This window comes from Puma concolor, chromosome B1 (assembly GCF_028749965.1).
Source record: "Puma concolor isolate L17-30 chromosome B1, mPumCon1.1.hap2, whole genome shotgun sequence".
NCBI lineage: Eukaryota > Metazoa > Chordata > Mammalia > Carnivora > Felidae > Puma > Puma concolor.
In genome coordinates, this window is record NC_141670.1 from 136,033,156 (window position 1) to 136,053,893 (window position 20,738).

General features: G+C 35.8%; 1 protein-coding gene and 1 pseudogene across 4 annotated transcripts in view; one reads left to right on the plus strand and one right to left on the minus strand.

The window, feature by feature from the left end:
* The window catches only part of MAPK10 (mitogen-activated protein kinase 10), a 316,114-nt gene that overhangs the window by 97,824 nt on the left and 197,552 nt on the right, over nt 1-20,738 (plus strand). The window lies entirely within an intron of this gene.
* On the minus strand, nt 17,475-18,004 carry LOC112858499 (S-phase kinase-associated protein 1 pseudogene; annotated as a pseudogene).

Consider the following 20,738-nt stretch of genomic DNA (forward strand, 5'->3'; position numbering starts at 1 on the left):
TTTTAGATATTCTGTGAGACCCAAGAAGAGCTCCTAGGAAATTCACTCTCAGTGGATATGGTATATAGATTCAATATTTGTCGTTTTTAATAAAAATTAAGATTTTATTTATTTAATTTTTCCTTTTTAAAAATTTTTTGACATTTATTTATTTTTGAGAGACCAAGCATGAGTGGGGAAGGGTCAGAGAGAGAGAGAGAGAGAGAGAGAGAGAAAGAGAGAGAGGGAGACACAGAATCTGAATCAGGCTCCAGGTGCTGAGCTGTCAGCACAGCCCAAGGTGGGGCTCAAACTCACAGACTGTGAGATCATGACCTGAGCTGAAGTCGGACGCTCAACGGAATGAGCCACCCAGGTGCCCAGTTAATTTTATTTTTGAGAGAGAGAGACAGTGCAAACAGGAGAGGGGTGGAGAGAGAGGAAGACACAGAATCTGAAGCAGGCTCCAAGCTCTGAGCCGTCAGCACAAAGCCTGATGTGGGTTTTTGGTCAAACCCATGAACTGTAAGATTAGGACCTGAGCTGAAGTCAGACACTCAACTGACTGAGCCGCCAATAGTTTATTATATTTATCAATTTATCACAACCCAACCCTACTAAAATGGATTTCTTAATTAACTAGGTATTGCTTCTTTCAACTATACTTTTTGGATAAATAAGCATAAGCAAATAAGTTATTATTAGGGATTAGTAAAAATGCCAATTTCTTAGTCATGCAGAATATAGGATATATTCATGTTAGTATGCTGTATTTTCTACAATTACTTCCTTAAAAGCATACAATGAGAAATGACATTTGCAATTAAGGCAAAGGAGTGTTCCATCACCTATTATAAGACCTAGTGCCAACCATTAAAAATGGAACTAGTATTTAAAGTTTCAGATACTCAATGACATATATTTGAAACTATGTGTGATTTTAATTTACCTGTGGTGTGACTATTTGCTCAGAAAAAAATCTGGGTACTAATTAAACAAATTAAATACTTGTTTTTTGCTTTTGTTTTTGTTTTTGCAATATACAGGGTTTTACCCTATTTCTATGAAAGTTTGAAAGGATTTTTCTCTAATTTTAATGGAATTCTGAGTTCTCAGAATCAGCAAAACAGAAGCATAATGTTGGTAATTTTGGCCAATTTCAAAGCAGGAGCATTTTAAAGAATGGAAACTTTTATAACATGACTTTATAGCTATAATTTTCTCATTGTAACTAAGTAAATTTTTGACTGTGGGTAATTAAAATAAATAGGCTGATTTTAGTTAAATGTATATTTCTACTCTTCTCTGGAGAGGATGTACAAACTACTGACATATTCATGCACTGTGGTAAAAGTATTGGTTCTGCCTGTCTTTAAACATGAGATCAGTTGATTGTAGAGACAAAAGCCATTGATAATTTTTTAATACAAAATATGTTAAAAAACATTTGAGGGAAGAATGGGGAAAATATCTTGGGTTTGGTGTGTATGCCATACATGAAGTTCATAAATATAGACAGTTTTCTCCATTGCCTACAAATGCTTAATTCAGTAATACTGTACCTGTCTGATGCCTTTCTCTCCTTCCTTTCCGTTTGTCTTCTCTATTCTCTTTGCATTTTCTGGCATCTTTTCATTGAATAATTATATATTAAGTACTAACTACATGCCAGATATTGTTTGATGCTGTAAATTCATAGCGGAAATATGTTCTCCATGCTTAACCTAAATTTCATTGAGGAGAAAATTAAGAACAAAGAGATATCTAAAATAAGACAAATTCAATTTCTGAACCCCATAGCGCTGGATTATCCAAGAGGCATATTTTAGTTTATGTTTGAGGGCTTAGCAAAAACAGAGGCAACCCCCTCCCCCCTCATTTCTTCATGCAGAAAAAGAACATTTGGTTTTGGCAACTTTTCTAGAGTTTATAATCAGAAAACATGAGAGATATTCTTAATTTTTAAAATATTCGGTATTGATGTAAATTTGTCGTTCAAGATAAGATTATAGTTTGAATTAGGTATATAGCAGAGGTCTCCAAAGTCCTCTGCCTGGCACTGCATAAGAGCAGACGGGAAATGTATCAGGAGAGCATGTATGCATTGAGAAAGAAAGGGAGCTAGCTATTCCACTTGAGAATATCTCCTTCTGCCTCAGCATTCTATTTTATTTTATTATTATTTTTTTCATTTGCTGCAGTTTTGCTTTTTAAGTTTATTTATTTATTTTGAGAGAGACAGAGAAAACGTGCCAGTGGGGGAGGGGCAGAGAGAGACAGAGACAGAGGGTCCAAAGTGGGCCTGTGCTGACAGCAGTGAGTCTGATGCGGAGCTCAGACCCACAAACCATGAGATCATGACCTGCGTTGAAGTCCAACACTTAACTGACTGAGTCACCTAGGTGTCCCAGCACCCTATTCTAAAAGGTCATGTGCATTGAGGAAGAAATCAGCAAAAGAGTGAGAGATTGTCACAATCAATATCATTCATTGACACCAGGACATACATTTAAAATTTTCTGCACATTATGGGGCGCCTGGGTGGCGCAGTCGGTTAAGCGTCCGACTTCAGCCAGGTCACGATCTCGCGGTCTGTGAGTTCGAGCCCCGCGTCAGGCTCTGGGCTGATGGCTCAGAGCCTGGAGCCTGTTTCCGATTCTGTGTCTCCCTCTCTCTCTGCCCCTCCCCCGTTCATGCTCTGTCTCTCTCTGTCCCAAAAATAAATAAACGTTGAAAAAAAAAATTTTTTTTTTTTAATTTTCTGTACATTAAAAAAGCAGGTGTATTTGTTTTGGAGCCCACAGTGAGTTGCTATCAGTAAACTGGAGAATAGCAATAATCCTAAGCAAAATTGAATCAGAAGGCTTCTCCATTTCCTTACTCTTCACAAACCCCATTTTCTAGCCTACCCAGGCCTCCATTTTAGTCTTTTTTTTTTAAATATAAAAATGAGAATCCCTTTATCATTGTTTTTCTTCAGAAAACAGTAATCTAAGAATATGTTACTGATTAAGCAGACTGGTCACTTTGTTGATATTACTAATAAGTCATTTGCAAAGGAACTGCATTTGATGGTTAGTTTATCTTCTATTAAAAAATAAACATGATCATGATAAGTCTGTAGGTACTTTTTGAGAATATTTATTAGAACATGCTCTATTTATTTTAAGTCTTTTAAAAAAGGTATTTGGTTGACATTGAGAATGTACACTGCCATCTTTCCTCAATGGCTTGAAGAATGTGGAAGCAACTATCTGTTGTAATGGGACATTCCTTCACTTCCATGGGTTGCTCCCTGAAGTTTTATTTCAGTGAGAAAATTATTGGCCAGTTGGTTCAAAACAACACTTTAACTGCATGATTGAGCTTACTTCTTCCCAGCTATGATTTCAACAGTTACAGCATTGGTCACAGAGGAAAAATAATAGTTTTCTCCTACAGTCAATCTGTCATGTCCCCTGGCTGTGTTGTGGCTCATGACCGTTGGTGAAATTAATCAGCTTGGCTCTTTGAGAACACGTTTCCTTGACACCAGTACATTGTTAAGGCCCCAGGAAGCATTGTCCATTTACAGCAATGGCAATGGTTAAGTTTCCAGAAATTGTGTGATTTACTTTCTCCTTCTTTGGTACTTTCTGTAGTCCACAGGGAAGCCATTTAAAGACAGGGTATTCTAGATGACCCCTCATGAAATTTAGACATAATTTAAATTTTCAGAGATAACTTGATTTTTTACTTCAAAGTTGCATAAGTGTTGTCTCTTTCTAATTTTTTTTATTCCATACTCTTTAGACTTTTAGTCAATATTAATAACAGAAGCATAGTTCAATGGGAATGAGAGCTATTTTTATGATATACTTAAATAGAGGCTATTAGAATCTCCTTCTGTTAATGTTGTTTGGATTAGAATAGAGCTTGTCTATCTGGGATGTTTTAAGACCTCTGATGTGGGTACTTAAAATGACCGCATGTACAGTACAAGGATCACTTTAAAATCAGCTACTCACCTCTGTAGTTAGTGGAGAGAAATGCTTACTTCAAAACTCTCTGTAGGCTAGACAAACAGATTTATCTAATTAATGGTCGCAGTTCTTTGCATGTACTAAACTGCCTGCAGAAGTTTGTAAAGATGAGCATTCCTGTGAATGTAGCTGAACACTTTACTATAGAAAGAACTTACAAGGTTTGCCTGCTTTTGAACAAAGACAAATTTATAAGAAATAGTCATAGGTATTACCTCTAGATGCCTTGTATTTGTGGCTTGTGACCAGCCTCACCTCATGTGATTTCCCTCCTTTTAGACATGAAGCTTTTTGTAGCACACTTAACATCTTTATTTAACATTCTTATGATGGTTCAATCATGTGTAGGCTACACAATCAGGAATGAGTTTGTTAAGGCATCATTATGTATTCATGAGGTTTTTCTGATCTGTTCTCTCAGGTTTAAGTATCTTGACTGCAGCTATCATCAAGGTGCCCACCTGGCATAGAAATCAGTCTTTAAAATATTTGAAAAGAAAGAGGTGCCTGGATGACTCAGCCCGTTGAGCATCTGACTCTTGATTTCGGCTCAGGTCATGATCTCACGATGGTGAGATGCAGCCCTACATCGTGGGGGATGTCAGCGTAGAGCTTGCTTGGGATTCTCTCCTTCCTTCTCTCTCTGCCCCTCCCCTGCTTGCACTCACTGTCTTTCTCTCTCTCTCTCTCTCAAAATAAATAAATAAGCATCAAAATATTTGAAAAGACTGTTTAATATGTGATTCAAGGCAAAAAGATTTGTTAGCAATGGTCAAACCCACTATATGGACCAAAAAACTATGTCCTAGTCTGCAACCTGCATATGCAGGCAGCCCCAGTCCTGATGGACTCCCCAAGTCCTTTCCAACCCTTCTTCTCTCTGCTTTCTTATTCCACTCACAATGGAGCCTGGAAAAGTTTCTTAAGAATTCTCTTTCTAGCCTCTTTTGCTGGAAGGGTGGTCATGTGACATGGTTCTACCTAAGTGGAAGTCTGCCAACACAGTGTATGAGAAAATTTCATTAAGTAAACAGGGGCCAATTTGGTGGACACTAGTCCATTCCTACTTCTTTTAGCAACTAATGAGGATGTGATATCTGGAGTTACAGCAACCATTTTGTGATGCTGAAGTACCCTGCACAGGAGAATCACAGAGACACTGGCCTTAAATAATCAAGCCACTAAAGCAATACCAAAATCTGCCCACCTCTAGGTGTTTTTTGAAGTGAAAAAAATAAACTTCTATTTACTGTTTTGTTACATGTATCTGAAAGCGTTATATATATATTGCACGCTTTCAGATACATATATATCTGATACACACACACACACACACACATATATATATATATATATATATATATATATATTTATCTGGTTTTAAACATCAGTTTCTCTTCATTAGGGTGTTGATAGAAGCTGGAGGTTGAAATGAGGAAGAGAATTTTCTTGGACCTATTTGGATTTCTTATCCTATGTTATTTTGACTTGCTAATTCTGATTTGTTTCACATCTGTTAACTTCTACTCTTGAAAACAATTTCAGAGTAATTTAAGGCTTTCTGAGTTTATTGAGAATATGGATTCCCAATAGTATCTTTATAGATAGCACTTCTGTCTTCTCACCATCACAATGCTGAAATGTATGGTTTGTTCTTCTTTGAAATATTTAATAAGATTGCCAATTCAGCTGCTCTTTGTTTCCAGAAACAATGGCATCACTGCTCTTTGGGGGTTTCCAGTCTGCTTCTCTGTTACCTTTCATGATGGGGGTAAAGCTTTCTGGTTGACCTTGCATTATTAGGAGATCTTGTATCTTAATCCTCAATTTAGATGAGCAGGAAGAATTGCTCAGTGGAATCTGATTTGAGAAAGTTTCTTCCTTTATGGAGTCATGAGCTCTATGAAACTTCTTCTGTGTTATCATCAACATTTTTTTTCAGGCTGTGGCCATTTTAGATTTGATCGTTTAGTCATTTCCTGTTCACTTTGTGCTAGGCTGCATTTTCATAAAATTCCCAGTCCTTATAACATGCATATAGTAGGTGCTCAAAAAGGTATATTGTTTAAATGTTAAATGACAAATTGAGACTTAAAAAAACTTTATTGAGTTTTCTTACATTCTCTTAACTGGGTTAGAATATAGTTTGTATCTAGTTTGAAGTTGTGACTTGGCTTTACAGGAAGAAGTTAATAAATTAACATTTTAATTTAAATAACCAATAAATTTCCAATAATACTTCAAAACTAACTGTGAAAAGGAAGGTTAGAAAAATTAGTAAAGCAATGAGAGATTTGAGAGATCATAACTGGAAATTATGATTGTTAAGAAAGTAATTGCAGGATTTCACAAATATCAGGGTTGCACAAACACCATAATGGTGATTAAACGCATCCCTTGAGATTTTGCCTCTGGTGTTAGATGGAGAACTAGAAAAGCCAAAGATACATAACTTTGGCCTTTATTTAACTCTATTAACCCAACAGAGGATAATGGTGGCTGAAGTGAGGAAAAGCGTTAAGGTACTTTCAGGTATGAGAACAAAAGACCAGATGGACTTTTGAGACTGACCAGGCCTGAATTCTTAGAGCTTGTCTCTTTTCTTACATCTTTGAAGCACATCATCATTGGAGCTACCCACCATTCTAACATTTTCAACACTCTTGTAGTTATATGATACTGATCATGATTTTCCCCACTGCCTAGAATGCCCCTTCTCTACTGTAAAACTCCTAGTCATATCTCAAGATCCAAATAAAATGTTACCTCCTTTGTAAAGTATTCATAAAGTCCTCCAAGACATCATAGAGATTCCATTGTCTATGCCCTCAGAGCACCTACATCACACACATGTGTGCATGTGCATGCACACACACAAACACACACACAGTGTTTATAAATTATAGCATCATTGCATGTTATGGTAATTTGTTGTCTTTTTTCCTTCCTAGACATTAATTTTGTGATGGTAGGGACTGTGACTAATTTATCTCACAAAACCAGAGCCTCACAATGCCTGAGACAGAGTAAGTGCTCAATAATTAATTGTCAAATGAATGAATGTCCTGGAAAAGAAATGACTCAGTGGTAAGATTCAATGGGAATTAACATAAATGTAAATCCTGCAATTACAACAGGTCTTGGGATCAGGGCAGAAGGAGAATACAGGTTAGATTAAACAATAATTGTTTTTTTTTTAATTTATTTCTGAGAGAGAGACAGACACAGAGGGGTGGGAGGGGCAGAGAGAGAGAGGGTGACACAGAATCTGAAGCAGGCTCCAGGCTCTGAGCTGTCAGCACAGAGCCAGATGCAGGGCTTGAACTCAATAACCACAAGATCATGACCTGAACTGAAGTAGGACATTCAACCGAATGAGCCACCCAGGCGCCCGTGAACAATGATTTTTAACAATTTAGAATTTGTAAATAAAGTGCTTAATTATACCAGTATTTGTCAGGATGTCTTCAGGTATAAGAAAGAGACCCCCTGATTCAAATTGGTTTAAAGAATAAAGGAACTTGTTATCCAAATAGAAAAAAGTACACAGACAGAGCAAGCTGAGAGTGTAATAGAATGGGGGGCATCAGCTTCCCATCTTCATCATTCTTTTGGCTTTTCTTTCCTCTTTTGTTTGGGCTTTGATCCCCAGACTGGGTTCCTTCATGATTAGCAGGTGATGATTGGCAGTATATACATCCTTGTTTTGGGGTAGACCTTCCTTTCTACCATGAAGTAAATATTCTTTCTTTTAGTCTGATTGGTCCAATTTAGGTTGTGCACTCTCCTGTGTCCTTGTGCTTGTCAAGGAATGCCATATAGTGATGGTAAGGTGGTTGGGATGATTGTCATTGCCTCCCTTGAAGGAGGCCCTCTCAAAGTTGTAGGGAATTAACTTCCCCCAACCAAACAGGCTGAGTGTAGGAGGATATAATGGTTAAGAGCACAAATATTCTCACTGCTTGTGTTCAAATCCCATCTCTTCTGTTTACCCGCTCTGTGGATTTAGACAACCTAACTAACTTAGTCTCCTCATTTGTAGTGGGGGTGGTTAATAGTGCATTATAAATGCTGTGAAGTTTGAGTTATTAGACATAAACTACTAAGAACACAAGGCAAGCTCTACTGAAGTGTCAGCTCTTACTTCTTGATTATTTAACCACAACTGATGTTGTTTTAGAAAGGCTATAGCAGAGAATAAATTCTTTTTTAAAAAATTTTTTTAAATGTTTATTTTTGAGAGAAAGAGAGACATAGTGTGAGCGGGGCAGGGTCAGAGAGAGAGGAAGACACAGAATCCCAAGCAGGCTCTAGGCTCTGAACCATCAGCACAGAGCCCAGTGCAGGGCTTGAACTCACGAATCGTGAGATCATGACCTGAGCCAAAGTTGGGTGCTTAACCGACTGAGCCACCCAGGCGCCCCAAGACTAAATTCTATATAAGCAAGCAATAATGTTCTTTATGTAAGTTTTTGTTTTCTTTAAAAGTTTGACCTTTAGGATTATCCAGTTTATTTTTGAATGTCTATCAGTATATAATGATGGGTCTCAAATTTAAATGGAAGGGTCTGAATGAAGGGTCTCAATGAATTTAAATGAATGGGTCTCAAATTTAAGTGGAAAAGCATGCACTCACTGTCTATTAAACGTGTCTGGAAAGTAAGAAAGAATATTAGCCTGTGTATTCCAAGAGTGTACATTTTGCAAATCCGGTGGTCATATAAACCAATTGTAGACAAAATAACTAAAAATAATTTAGAATAATATATTTTTTAGGGTTTAATTATATTCTTAAACACCACCCACTTTACCCTTTCATTGAAAATAAGAAATCTAGACCACAAGGAATTAAGTGAACTTACCAAAGATTATATCGTTTATGGCAAGATTGGTTTTAGAGTCAAGGGTTTTAAATTTCACTCACAAACTATTTTACTGGCTTGTATAACATCCTTCTTGGGTGCTAGACCCATGTACCTAAATAATTAAACATAGAAGTATGTTCTCCTTACTAAGAATTAGCACTAGTGCTAGTGTATAGAACCAGGTAAACAGTTGGATTCAGCAAATCAGTGTCTTCAAAGCAACTTGAATATAAGCTGTATATAGAGCTCTTATAATTAGTATTATGACACATACACAGGCCTAAAAGAGACAAGCAATACAGGCTACTGGATATAATTTATTTGAGTCATATTTTTCAGGAAATTGGTTGCAAATGCTAGCTTGAATTTTTAGATATATGTAATGACTCAGAATGTCAAGTAGCTATCCTAGAGAAAGCTATGTTAATATTTATAAAGAGGAGGGAAAATGCCCTAGACCTAGACCACATATTGGTTAAAATTCCTGAATATTAGTTCTATAAAGTGTTACATAGAGAATATTGTCAGTATTCAAGGATCGGGGAGTAATCTGCTAAATTTCACGGTATAATTTCAAAAAGAAAGTTTCTCAGGCTCAAAGAGATCGTGTGAAGCAATTCAAAATAATAATAATAATAAAAAGACAGGGATACTTGATAAGAAACTCAGCTCTTTGATTATCCCTCCTAAAGCTGCCTTTTAAATTGGTGGCTCACATTTTATTGCCTTACCAACATGTCTTCCAGGAATCACAAAACACATATCCACACTTTGTGTGGTACTTTATAGTCCCTCTCTGATATTCACAGGAAGCATCATAAGCCATTTTACAATTCCTACAGGACCCTGTTTTTATTAGAGTTGCTTCTCATCTGGCAGTTCACTTATTCATGCTGAAGGAGGCTATTAAGAACTATTGTGAGTTGAAACACTAAAACTGCCCTTCATTTGATGCATAATTAAATAGAGGCATAAGATCAAGACCAAGTAAGTGTTGATGAGTAGTAATATATTTTAAAATCTATTTTAGAAATTGCAGGCATCTCAAATGCAAGAACTTTACCTTTCATATACTCCCCATTGCATAGATTGGCACAGTTCAGTGCATTCTTTGGTTTTGTGTTATCTTTCATTAAAAATGATTTTACATGAATGTGTTATAATTTCACAAATTATTTAGAAGCACAAAATGGTTGGCTTTGTTTCTCTAAGTGTTTTTTTAAAAGTGCCTAAACATTTTGCTGCTTCTCTTTTTCATACAGACTTTCTCCCTAGCTTAATGCTTCTTTAGTTGTAACCTAAGAGCTATAAAAACATCTAGAAAAGTGTGTGTCTGTATAGCACAGTGGATGTGCTAATGTCAGCCTTCACTATGTGACTCTTTAAAAAAAAACAAAACAAAAAATGTTTTTTTATTTCGAGAGGGTGTGCAAGTGGGAGAGGGGCAGAGATAGAATCTGAAGCAGGCTCCACTCTTAGCTCAGGGTCCAAATCAGGGCTTGATCTTATGACCCTGAGATCATGACCTGAACTGAAATCAATGCCTAACTGACTGAGCCACCCAGGCACCCCACTTATGGGTCTTCTAAACCATTGCTTCTATTTGGGCATCTTTCCTGCACTGTGGCATTAATCATGAAACATATATTTGTTGAGCTGCTACTATGTTGTTTCACATGTAGCAGTGAATCAAAAGTCAACATTCCCTGCCATTGCGGAATTCATATTCTACGGGTCAGGAAGGAGGTTGGGGGTGTAGGAGAGGACAGGTAATAAACAAACAAACAAACAAACGAAAAAACAAACAAACAAAATACATTTCATGTTTACAGAGAACAGTGTTGTGGTCTGAAGAAAGCAGGAAACGAGGGTTCACCGTACTGGGATTGGCAGATGGTAGCAATTTTAACTAGGGTGGTCAGGGAAGACCTTACTGGGAATGTGATGTGTGAGTTAAGAGCTGAAGCCGGCCAGGACAGAAGATACATGGGTATTGGGAAGAAGAGAGTTTTAGGCAAAGGGAAGAGCATGAGCAAAGGCCCTGAGGTGAGAGTGAGCCTGAGGTCTCTGAGGAGCTACCATGCCAGTGTGGCTGGAATGGAATTAGTGAGGCAAGTAGAAAGCAAGTTTAGAGGTGTTGATGGTGCTAGATTGAGTAACCTAAAGGACCACTTTCAGGACTTTTGATCTCACTCTGAATGAAATTGGAGCCATTTGGAGTTTGCCCAGTAAAGACGTATGCTCTAATATTTTAGCAAGGTTCCTCTGGTGGCTGTGTGTAGAATAAGCCAGTATGTATGATCATGGACTAAGTATCTCCACAATTAAGGTTTCCAAGCACCTCAAACTCAGCACTATATCTGTCAACTTCACCCTCTAGTCCCCTCCTTCTTCTGAAGTCCCAATTTCAGTTAATGGCACCACCATTTAAATTAAAAGAATAATATGATTTATCAGTCTGGAAAATAATCTGGAAAATGACTATAGCATCAAGGTAGAGAAGGGATACCTGGAGTAGTATTTATTTTATTTTATTTTATGTATTTTATTTATTTATTTTCCCTTGACTCTTCTCTCTTCTAATATGTTGCTGCATGGCTTTTAGAAAATGTGTTCAAGTTCTGCCTACTTTATCAAGTATATAAGATGGCTGAAATTTTTCCTTACAAGGAGATTTATGTCTAAGATTGTAATTTTCCCTGAATTTAGTAGATAGTATTTCTGTTATTATAATCTTTGAGAATTAGAAAGTTAACTCGGGGATCTTTACATAAAAAAATCCATATTATTAGGGAAACTGATCGTGGTGATTTGGAAATGGTGAATGGGAAAAGTTGATTCATTGTTTAGTTGAGTGGAAAAGAAAACAATTCTCTTTGTTAATACATTTGTCAGAATATCAGCCATTTATTTTTATATGTGTTTATTATCGAAGAATTAGTCTAGATGTTCATTGATTAGATAAAAGCACCTAAGTATAATAAAGGAAATTAAAGTGAAAACCAGATATTTAATAAGTTTAAAACAGAAACTGTTCATATTTTATAAGTAACATTATAATATATATCAAATTCAATTCAGAATTTTGAATATAATCTATTCTGAATTTTGAAATATATTTTTGTAAGAGTATTGTTGCTTATACTCAAAAGATGAGAGCAAATAAAACTACTCATTGAACCTACATATTAGAATCTTTACATTCATTAATTTTATTTTTATTATTTTTTTTTTTAAATTTTTTTTTTCAACGTTTATTTATTTTTGGGACAGAGAGAGACAGAGCATGAACGGGGGAGGGGCAGAGAGAGAGGGAGACACAGAATCGGAAACAGGCTCCAGGCTCTGAGCCATCAGCCCAGAGCCCAACGCGGGGCTCGAACTCACGGACCACGAGATCGTGACCTGGCTGAAGTCGGACGCTTAACCGACTGCGCCACCCAGGCGCCCCTTATTTTTATTTTTAAGAGAGAGAGAGAAAGATGAATGCGTGTGAGTGGGGAGTGGGGCAGAGGGAGAGAGAGATTCTTAAACAGGCTCCACCCTCAGTGCAGAGCCTAATGTGAGGCTCAATCCCACAACTCTGGGATCATGACCTGAGCCGAAATCAGGAGTTGGATGCTCAACTGACTACCCCGGTGCCCCTAGAATGTAATTCATTTCTTCTCCTTATCACTACAATAGAGATGTTATTTTTCCTAAGGAAATGGAAACACAGATCAAGTTTAAGGTCACATGGCTAGTACATTATGGAGTCTGCATTTGAGCCAGATACTATGACTCTAAAGTTTCATTTTCTTTGCATCAAACCTGGCAGCCTCACTCTGATACATATTATGGTTGAGAGGACAGTCATTTTACATATTCTTTTTGGTTTTAAAGGGAAAACCTTGGCTAATAATCCTGTATTTTTCTTTTCCTTTCACTCAAAGTCATATTTAAAAGTGGTATTAGGTGAGAATGAATAATTTAAAAGGAAGGCACACACTTTGGGAGACATAATATAATATTCTGGGGTTCCAAGCATCTCTTTTTATTCCAGCCATTAAGATGGATGGGTTAAGAAAGTCAGGCCAAAATGAAATGGTCAGAAAAATCTGTTTTTTCTCTGGAAGAAGCCTGTTGCAGATAGCTGCTAAACCAAATGGATTAGACACAACTCTTCCCAGTCCACTGTACAAGATAGTAACTTTTCACTTCTTTTCAGACTCAGAGGGAAAGGATTAGCTTGAAAACTCACCACCAAAATGACTGGGACATACCCAATCAGCCAAATCTTTGTGGAAGTCCCTCAGAAAATTTATATTTTTCACTAGGCTGTTTTAAAACTAGTTTTCTCCACCCTATAACTTGCAATTATTCCTGTAACTAAGTCTTACATAACCATCAATTATTCTGACTTCACTGAGAACTTAGATTATGTATAAGGATGTCTGAATAACCCAAATTATTCAAATGTATGTTTTTGTTCATTGGGTCTTTATGTTTCGTTCTTTGTCCATATTTGTCTATCAGTTACTCAAAAACAGGAGTCTTTCTGTACTTTCTGTGATACCAAAAGCTCAGAAGATTGGAACATAAGCCTCGCTCTTCTATTTCTGATATTTGACTCTAGGAAGACATTTATCCTCTTTGGGTCTCAGTTTCCTATCTTTAAAGTGAAAATAATAACTGCTTCACCTATTTACTACCAAGGGGCTTGCATTATGTGAAAACTCTTGGAACACCAAGAAAGTCTTTGAGGCTTCTAGACCTGAACAGTCTCATCTTCAGATCAGCATGGCCTGGCATGCAGCCTTTACTCCAGTAAATATAGGCCATACAGTCATTTTCATGCTTTTCTTCATGTTCTTTCCTTGGACTCTAAAGTTTTATTCCAAGAAAAGCATAAGAAAGTAAATAAAAATTAAATAGAAGAGGAGGAGAAAGCAAATATATATTATGTTTCTCCTTTGTCATTCCTGATATATATTTTTATGGACCTAGAAAATTGGGACAGTGGTTTAGTTGAGCTAGATGACTGAATTTAATTTAAAGATACATACATTAAAAAATAGATTCTGTTACATATCTTTGCAAAAATAATGTCCCAGGGAAATGATTGCAATCCCCTAGATGAATTTTTGCCTTAGTGGGTATATCTATTTAGAATCTAAACAAATCTAACTGGTAATTTTGCTTATGTTTGTAGCATAGTCCAGGGGTCGGCAAACTACAGGGTCAACAATTTTGGTCCACCAACTGTTTTTGTAAATAAAGTTTTATTGAAACACAACCCATGCTCATCAGTTTATTTATGGGAGAGTTAATATTGTGACAGAAACTATATGGCCTTCAAAGCCTAAAATATTTGCTTTGTTGTCCTTTACGGACATTTGTTGTTCCTGTTAAAAATGAACCAATTTTTGTTTCTCTGTAATGTAAGGACACTTAGTTCATATATATCCTAATGCCTGGGGTTCTAAGAACAGGGCTAGCTTCATGGGCACTTGATTTAATACCCTACTATTGCCATCTTGGAAGAATAATTGTTGAAAAAGAGGCTATGCATTTTCATTTGGCATAGGTTTCCTCAGATTATGTAGCTGGTCCTAAGAACACATATTTTTGCAACATTTAAAGATCAAGAGTTTCTTCAATTCAAATGTGAGGGAAAAATGAATTAGTATTCCTATAATTATGCTTCTACATAAAATCCCAGATTTAGCAAATAAAAATACAGGATACCCTGTGAAATGTGAATTTCAAATAAAGAACAAATAACTATTCAGTATAAGTATGTCCCAAATACTGCCTGTGTTTTGTCTGGTAACTTTACTTCTACACATTTGATAACAAGCTCTTTAGGGGTAATAATAATGTATGCATCATAAATATCCACATCATAATCATAAAACATGCTATAGAAATCATTTTTAAACCAGGATAATTCATTAGACTATTAAAAATATACCTCCTTGCATTTTGACTTTCTTATTAGCATCTTGGGTGAAGATTCTAAACCTTATCAATTCATATTTTTCTGATGAAATTTTAAATGGAACTAAAATTTTAATATTCCCTCAGTGTACCTTTTCTAGTTATCCCAGTTGTAGATTTTTAGACAACTTTTCCCAGGGCTATTAAATTGCCATTCCTATCTGAGCAGATAAAAAAGGTGATTAATAAAACAGAAAGTAGATTAAGTATTTAAAAGTACAGAGATTTTATAATTGAAAATGAAGCAATAAGTGATAAAAATGTTGACCAGATGTTATTCAATATTTTGGGATTAAAATGAAGTAGTAATATTTTGCTGAAATTTAATTTGCATAAAAATAAAGGTGAATAAATCAAGGGTGGTTTTAAAGAAATAACTTATAAATTAGTGCTATTGTAAGGAAATTAGCAAGATGAACTTGTGTAAGTACAATTTTCTTAGAACAGGGCTAACATTAATTTTCATATATTTGAGTATTAGGCAAGTGAGTGATATAATCAATAATTTCAGTAGTCTTCATGGTTCCTCATTTACATGCAAGCAGAATATTCAAAATATATTTATGAGATTAAATTAGTAGCGATAGTTCATTTTCTTAAAAAATTTTTTTAAGTTTATTTATTTTGAGAGAGAGAGAGAGAGAGAGCATAAGTGGGGTAGGGACAAAGAGAGAGGGGAGAAAGAGAATCCCAAGCAGGCTCTGCATTTTCAGCACACAGCCTGATGTGGGGCTCGAACTCACGAACTGTGAGATCATGACCTGAGCCAAAACCAAGAGTCAGAAGCTTAGCCAACTGAGCCACCCAGGTGACACATAATAGTCTATTTTAAAAATTAGTAGCAAACAGTAGGTTATGTGGATATATATAGGGACCTTGCATTCTCTTTGAACATTTCTTTGGAAAATAGTATGCCAAATCTCTATGTGTAATGTGCTATTTTCTTAAAGTGGTACAATTTAAATTATCATATGAATTCATGTAGACAATTCACGTGCTTAATCTCCCATTTAAAAATGAAATTAAGGGGCGCCTGGGTGGCGCAGTCGGTTAAGCGTCCGACTTCAGCCAGGTCACGATCTCGCGGTCCGTGAGTTCGAGCCCCGCGTCAGGCTCTGGGCTGATGGCTCAGAACCTGGAGCCTGTTTCCGATTCTGTGTCTCCCTCTCTCTCTGCCCCTCCCCCGTTCATGCTCTGTCTCTCTCTGTCCCAAAAATAAATAAACGTTGAAAAAAAAATTAAAAAAAAATAAAAATAAAAATGAAATTAATAACCCTCAAAAAGAAACAGAGTACTCAATGGGAACTACATTTATAATCAATTAAACTGTATGAATTTAATTTTTTAATAATCACTTAAAGATCAAAACTAGGAAATATTTTTTTCCAAACCATGAATGATGATTTTCAGTTCTGACAAGTCAAAATTATTCTATTAACATGCCATTTTAATTTTAATCTGAAAAGTATTTTATGCATGTGATTTTTCATAAAATAAAATCTGAAATAGCTGCAATAAGATTTCCTATATATTCTATATTTTTAAATTATGCACACAATTAAAAGCTAGTTGTTTTTCTGCATTTTTAGTGGACCATTAAAAAGGTCAATAATTTCCTTCATAACAATTTATCCTACTATAAAATGAATAGTTTTTATATTCAGAGATAGATGCTGGAGAAAAGGAGAGCCTCGATTTTTATGGTTTTTTAAAGTTATCTCTATGTAATCAAAGCTTGATAAACATTGACTATGTAATATTAATAGGATTTCTTTTTTCAGGTGTTGGCATAATGTAGATTCATCTTGACACCCCCTCCCCCCATATTACTGCCATATGGTCTTTCCATTTTCTTTCTAAGTTTTTATTTTGATTCCAGGTAGTTAACATACAGTGTAATATTAGTTTCAGGTGTACAATTTAGTGATTCAATACTTACATATAACACTCAGTGCTCATCACAATAAATGTCCTCCTTAATCCATCACCGATTTAACCCATCCCCCCACCCATCTTCCCTCTGGTAACCATCAGTTTGTTCTCTGTTGTTAAGAGTGTGTGTCTTCGTTTTGGGATGAGCACTGGGTGTTGTATGGAAACCAATTTGACAATAAATTTCATATATAACAAAAAAAAAAAAAAAAAGAGTGTGTGTCTTGGTTTGCTTCTCTCTTTTGCCCCCCTATGATTGTTTGTTTTGTTTTTATTTTAATTCTTTTTCAGAAAACTTTTTGCAACTTGTTTTATTCACAATGCCAACTTTTAAAAGGTTTATTAAACTAAAGTTAACTAAAAATAAGCTAGGCAGAAATTGCTTTAGAGAGATTTCTAAGATTTAGAAATATTTAGAGATGGAAATCCCAAAATGCCATCTCTCTTATAGAGAACCTACATGTCAGTTTTTCAGAGCAAAGAAAAAAGAAACTTTTGATCATACCAGAAGAAACTCAGCCATAAGTTTGGAATCTGTACTCAAACTCCACATGCAAGGAGGACAACATTCTGGTAAAACAACTGATTTGCTGCTGTATTTGTCTACTGTTTGTCTAATGTTAACAGACATTTAACAGAGCAGTGCAACTACTATCTGGAACCATCCTTACAGTGGTACAGTGTCAGGCATAACGTTTCACTTCTCTTCACACCACTGGTTCTCTTGTGTACCTGGGCTTCTTATTCTTCAGTAAAGTCATTTGTGATATTAGAGGTCTTGGGAATCTTCTCAGGAGTTTTCCTCTTAATCATATTGGCAACAGTCTTGCATGTAACATCAAGCAAACCTTTGCTGTGTAAGCAGTTCAAAGCCAGAATAAGTTCAAAAAGTATTCCTTGGTCAACTTTTAGGAATTCCTGGTCCCAAATAGGGATATCATCTCTTCACTTTTCTTTGTTGTCATCCTCAGGAGGAGGGGGGTTATCCTTGTGGTGGGTGCACCACTGAATGGCCTTTTAAAATATTGCTGCATTAACATTTGGTAGAGGAACTGGGTCATCCTTCCCTTCATCATTCCCAAATCTTCCAATATGGTCTTGATAGTCACAGACTGCTTGGCAGTTTCAACATCAACTTCAAATATCTCTCCATCAAAACTCTGCAACTTAATTGAAGGCATGGTGCTTGGTCTCAAAGAGACTGTGGGCCAGGGGCTGATAAGAGCAGAGCAGCCTCAGATACAAGAAGAGAAAGGCAGAGAATAAGGCCACTACCTGTTTTGTTTCTTAAATTCCACATATGAGTGAAATAATATGGTATTTGTCTTTCTCTGACTGACTCATTATACTCTGGCTCCATCCATGTCATTGCAAATGGCAAAATTTCATTCTTTTTTATGGCTAAGTAATATTCCATTGTGTAATAGATATACACACATCTTCTCTATCCATTCATCAATCAGTAGACATTTGGGCTGTTTCCATAATTTGGCTATTGTAGATAATGCTGCTCCAAACACAGGGTGCATGTATCCCTTTGAATTAGTTTTTTTTATATTCTTTGGGTAAATAGTAGTGCAGTTGCTGGATAGATAGTTCTATTTTTAACTTTGTGAGGAATGTCCATACTGTTGTCTATCAGTTTACATTCCCACTAACAGTGCCAGAGGGTTCCCCTTTCTCCACATCCCCATCACCACCTGTTGTTTCTTATGTTGTTGATATTACCCATTTTGACAGGTTTGAGGTGATATCTCACTGTAGTTATGGTTTGCATTTTCCTGATGATAAGTGATGTAGAGCATCTTATCATGTGTCTGTATGTCTTCTTTTGAAAAATGTCTACTCATGTCTTCTGTGCATTTTTAGTTGGATTATTTGGTATTTGGGTGTTGGGTTTTATAAATTCTTTATATATTTTGTAAACTAACCCTTTATTGGATATATCATTTGCAAATGTCTTTTCCCATTTTGTAGATTCCTTTTTAGTTTTGTTGATTATTTCTTTTGCTGCTCATAGGGTCATTTTGATGTAGTCTCTATAGTTTATTTTTGATTTTGTTTCCCTTGCATCACATGATATATCTAGGAAAAGTTGTTATGGCTGATGTCAAAGATACCTGTGTTCTTCTCTAGGATTTTTATGGTTTCAGTCCCACATTTAGGTTTTTAATCTATTTTTAATTTATTTTTGTGTATGGTGTAAGAAAGTGGTTCAGTTTGCATGTAGCTGACCAGTTTTCTCAACACCATTTCTTGACAAGACTGTCCCCCCCGCGCCCCACTGGATACTCTTTCCTGCTTTGTCAATGATTAATTGACCATATAATTGTGGGTTCATTTCTGGATTTTCTATGCTGTTCTGTTGATCAGTGTGTATATTTTTGTGACAGTATGACACTGTTTTGATCACGACAGCTTAGTAATATAACTTAAATCCAGAATAGTGATGCCTCCAGATTTGCTTTTCTTTCTCATGACTGCTTTGTCTATTTGGGGTCTTTTGTGGTTCCACGCAGATTTTAGGATTGTTTTTTCTAGCTCTGTGAAAAATGCTGTTGTAGGGATTTTTGATAGGGATTGCGTTAAATCTGTAGATTGTTATGGGAAGCGTAGACATTTTAACAATATTTTTTCTTCCAATCCATAATGGAATGTCTTTACATTTCTTTGTGGTCGTCTTTAATTTCTTTTATCCATGTTATATAGTTTTCAGAGTACAGGTCTTTCACCTCTTCAGTTAGGTTTATTCCTAGGTATCTTATTTTTTTGGGTGCAATTGTAAATGGGTTGATCATTAATTTCTCATTCTGCTGCTTCATTATTGATGTATAGACATGCGACAGATTTGTGCCCATTGATTTTGTATTCTGCAACTTCACTGAATTAGCATATCATTTCTAGCAGTTTTTAGTCAAGGCTTTAGGGTTTTTTATATATAGTATCATGTCATCTACAAATAGTGAAAATTTTACTTCTTCCTTGCTGAATTGAATGCCTTTTTCTTTTTGTTGTCTGATTGCTGTGGCTAGGACTTTCAGTACCATGTTGAATAAAAGTGGTGAGAGTGGACATCTCTGTCTTATTCCTGACCATAAAGAAAAAGGTCTCAGTTTTTCCCTATTTAGGATGATATTAGCTGTGGGTTTTTCATATATGACCTTTGTTAGGTTGAGGTATATTCCCTCTAACTCTACTTTTTTGAGGGTTCTTATTTATCATGAATGGACAATGTACTTTGCCAAATGCTTTTTCTGCATCTATTGAAAAGATTATATAGTTTTTATCCTGTCTTTTATTAATGTGATTTATCAGGTTGATTGATTTGCAAATATTGAACCACCTTTACAATTCAGGAATAAATCCCACTTGATTGGGTGAATCATTTTTTAAATGTATTGTTGGATTCAGTTTGTTAATATTTCATTGAGAATTTTGCATCCATGTTCATCAGGGATATTAATCTGTAGTTCTCTTTTTTAGTGGTGTCTTCATCTGGTTTTAGTATCACAGTAATGCTACCCTCATAGAATGAATTTGGAAGTTTTCCTTCATTTTCTATTTTTTGGAATTTGAGAGGAGTACGTATTAACTCTTATTTAAGTATTTGGTAGGATCAGCCTGTGAAGCCCTCTGGACTTGGATTTTTGCTTGTTTGTTGTTCTTTGATTACTGATTCAGTTTCTTTGCTGGTTATTGAACTGTACAAGTTTTCTATTTCTTCCTGTTTCAGTTTTGGTAATTTATATGCTCCTAGGAATTTATCCATTTCTTCTAATGCCAATTTATTGACGTATATAGTTTTTATAATATTCTGTTATGATTGCTGTATTTCTGTGGTGTTGGTTGGTATTTCTCCTCTCTCATTTGTAATTTTATTTACTTGGGTCATTTCTCTTTTCTTTCTCCTCTAGGGAGAGGTTTATCAATTTTATAGATTTTTTTCAAAGAACAAGTTCCT